The sequence below is a fragment of the Bactrocera latifrons genome, unplaced genomic scaffold, assembly GCF_001853355.1.
Source record: "Bactrocera latifrons isolate USDA-ARS-PBARC rearing strain unplaced genomic scaffold, ASM185335v1 scaffold_358, whole genome shotgun sequence".
Lineage (NCBI taxonomy): Eukaryota > Metazoa > Arthropoda > Insecta > Diptera > Tephritidae > Bactrocera > Bactrocera latifrons.
The window spans coordinates 66442-70243 of record NW_017536999.1 but is presented as its reverse complement, the minus strand read 5'-3'; the positions used below and the strand labels follow the sequence as shown (position 1 = coordinate 70243).

General features: G+C 34.6%; 1 pseudogene; it reads right to left on the bottom strand.

Annotated features, from left to right (window-relative positions):
* Positions 1-1442: 1442 nt before the first annotated feature.
* Positions 1443-2224, bottom strand: LOC108971735 (annotated as a pseudogene).
* Positions 2225-3802: the final 1578 nt, after the last annotated feature.

Here is a 3802-nt window from a genome sequence, read left to right as displayed (position 1 = left end):
GTTTTCAAATTGTAAACTAAAATTAAGATGAAAGAATTAATTAAAAATAATAACAATGTTTGTAGTTAACTAAAAGATCATAATGTAAATTTATTTGTGTACATATGAATATATAAATATATATTACATATGAAATATATTTACCGATTGGAAGTAGTTTCGTAGTATCAGGACGTTGTCTAAAATTCTCAATTAATAAATAATCTTCAAATGAATGAATTTTTTCATTTAATTAATTTTACGGATATATTTAATAATTCAATTAACAAAGCAAACATTTAAACGACACAATTGCGTTTGTTTTGAACTCCAATTGTAACTAATTGTAAAAATTTTACTTTCCGGTTGGCACAGTGAAATGTAAAATTTGTTTACACTATAACTTTACTTGGTATCCAGCTCTCAAGTAATTGCTCAAGAAAAAAAAATACATTATTTCTCTCAGAGTTATGTACAAAAAAGGTAGTAGGGGGCGGGGCCACGCCTACCAAAAAAATTACGTCCACATATGCCCCTCCCTAATGCGATCCTTTGTGCCAAATTTCATTTCAATATCTTTAATATAATATTTATTTACGGCTTAGTTATGACACTTTATAGGTTTTCGGTTTCCGCCATTTTGTGGGCGTAACCTTCTTATGGAGCCAAGAAATACGTGTACCAAGTTTCATCATGATATCTCAATTTTTACTGAAGCTACAGCTTGCACGGACGGACGGACAGACGGACGGACGGACAGACAGACATCCGGATTTCAACTCTACTCGTCACCCTGATCACTTTGGTGTATATAACCCTATATCTGACTCTTTTAGTTTTAGGACTTACAAGCAACCGTTATGTGAACAAAACTATAATACTCTCTTTAGCAACTTTGCTGCGAGTGTATAAAAATGTGAATAAAGTGTGTTTAATGTGGTGAAATAGCGTCTTGAAATGTACGAATTTTGCGAATTATTGAACTTTAAGGTCGAATATTTGCGGTACCTATTACCCTACATATTTTTTAATCAGGAGGATTTCCTCTTTCCAACGGTACCTTCAGATCGCGGCGCCAAAAAAATCGGAATTGTGCCCTATATAGGATGTTCACGGAGCATAGAGGTTATTTTTAATCTAATAACCACATAATCCGATAACTACCTTACCGTGAACAGACTAATACATTTGTTAGCAAATCTTTTAACAGTATGTTACAGGTTACAAATTCTTTTGCTAGCGCAAAGCTTACCGAAGTGTTATAGATAACAAAAAGTATTTGTTACCCGAATGTCTGTGGTTGGTTTGGTTATCAAGAACAAGCAGTAACAAGCATATCTACCATTTGTTACTTCTAGCAAATTCAATTCTTTTAAATAAAATTCAGTTTTTTTTTTATTATTTCTTATAACTTAAAACTAATATATATATATAAGTAATAATAAGAAAACTTATATTAATTTAGCCTTAAGTTTATGTTTTTTCTGTTTAAAACGATTGTGGCATAAGCCCACAAATCTCCGGAGCTCCCCACATATAGTGTTTGTGGTTTTATTCTTTATAAGTTAAGGCATTCAAATATATACCTGTAAACAAACCTACCAAAATCTAGCCCTACGCACTTTAACTTTAGTAGTTATTTCTTCTCCTTGCGCCCCTCTAAATTGTAGCGGTACATTAGATCGTCAGAAAACATACCACGCAGTATGCCGTCCACACTGCCTTTTGCGCCCTTTGACTTTAATATTAGCCGCATCTGTAAAAAAAAACAAAAAAATTAAGTAAATTATAATGCAATCGCATAATATTTAAAAACGCAATATTTACCATAGCATCCGTGCTTTCCTTTTGTGAAAGTTTGTCTTTCACGAAGTGCACATGCTCTTCCGATTTCATGGGCAGTTTCGAAGCGAGCTCCACGTAGTGCTCGCCCTCCAAGTCACCGGTGATGTGGCTTATTGAATGGTGCGTCTTTGCCGCTATGACGTGGCATTCGCGCAATAATTTACTTTGTGCCTGCACCTCGACCTTTTCTGGCATCTAGAAAATTAAAATATAAAAATTAGCTTCTGTTTTCATTTGGTAATGTAATACTGCGTTACTTTCTTTGTCTGTTAGGGAGTTTTCAATGGCAGTGAGATGGGTCTCAATGGCATCCAGCTTCTGGATTATATATGAGAAACATAAATGTATTTTTATAAAGCAAGTACAAATATATTTATATATTAATACATTATACCTCCATGGCCGACAGACGATGGTGGCGGTACCACAATTTGTGATGGTTCTACTGAAGGAGCGCAAACGAGATTCTAAGATATTTTTTTAAGCACCTTATCTGTAAGAAATTATTATTAGAAAATTCAAAATATTTATGATCAATACAACCTCTATGAGGGCTCAACGGGTGTGAGCATTCCACTTCGGAATTCATTTCTTCTGCGAGGTCATCGAAATTCATTCTATGAAAAATCATAAAAAAGGTGATAATAAGTGGAACTAAAAGAATTTTATCATCTATAGGTATGGAAAAATACTTATATTTAATATCTAACCTACTTAAAACTACCTCGTTTTCTGAAACTTTACCTACAAGTATGCCCAAATCTGCAGAAGCAACGGGCTCTTGAAAATAGTCGTATGTCTCAGAAAAAAAAGGCCTATAAATTTCTATTTTTTCTCCAATGAGTTTTATAGGCCCTGCTTTCTCTGAATAACAAAATTATCAAATAACGCAGCTTCTCATTCATTACGGACATATTTCCTTTAGAAATAAGTAATTTTAAATTTTTTTTCATTACACCTAAATCTATCAAATGCATTGGTTTCAACGGAAACTGTGAAACCATATTAAATTTTTCAGATTCCAATATAATTTCTTTCTCCCTATACTCTAATCTATGATGTCCCCCATATCTCCTAATTCTAAAACTTTCATCAGTTCGCGCTGATCCCACAATGGTTGAAAAATTAATTCTACCTTTCAGATAACGGCAGATTTTGGGCAAATGTGTATGAGAGAAAGGGGAGAGCGCGAGCGGGTGAATCAAAAATACATAAAATAAGCAAAAACTTTATACTGTTCAGAGTTCTTTCGCGTAGAACTCCTTTCTGCAACTTTTTTCTTTTATAAAAAATTGCTAAAGATTTTTAGCGTTTTCCATTTATGTATTTGGTGTATAAAGTTTTTGCTTATTTTCTTTTGTTGACAACTAGGCAGATATGGCAATACCATTTATTTGCTAGAGTGGGCACACAGGTAAGACGTATCACATCTGGCAGCACTATTTGTCAGTTATTTTATTATTTCATTCTCTCTATATTCTTATTGGAAATTTACAGTTTTAACTGAATCCTAAGTTTTTAATTTTAAGAAGCGTCACTTCTTGTACAGACGCCAACAAGTAAAAAAGTCTTTTGAGTTATCTTAATAAATAATCGTTTAAATATTAAATGTGGTGTATTATTCTCGCCACATAATTGGTGACTCCTACAATTTAACGACACACGCAGGTAGATCAACCAATTATGGTATATTAACATCCCCACATAATTGGTGACCCGACGACTGAACAGCACACCATAATTGGTACAACTACAGTTTAACAACACTACATCACCTTGCCACCCAAACGGCCAACACAATACGCCACCTGTACGCCCTCGGCCTCGGCAGCGGACAAGAAATACAATGGGCGTCCAGAACCAATCTTACGAACCTTTTGCCAGCGCTAGCCGCCGGCGATGGTACCACGACTTACTACATTAGCGCCAGCGATTTGTATCAGCCTAATTGATTGCCACCACCATCGGCATGTCGCCG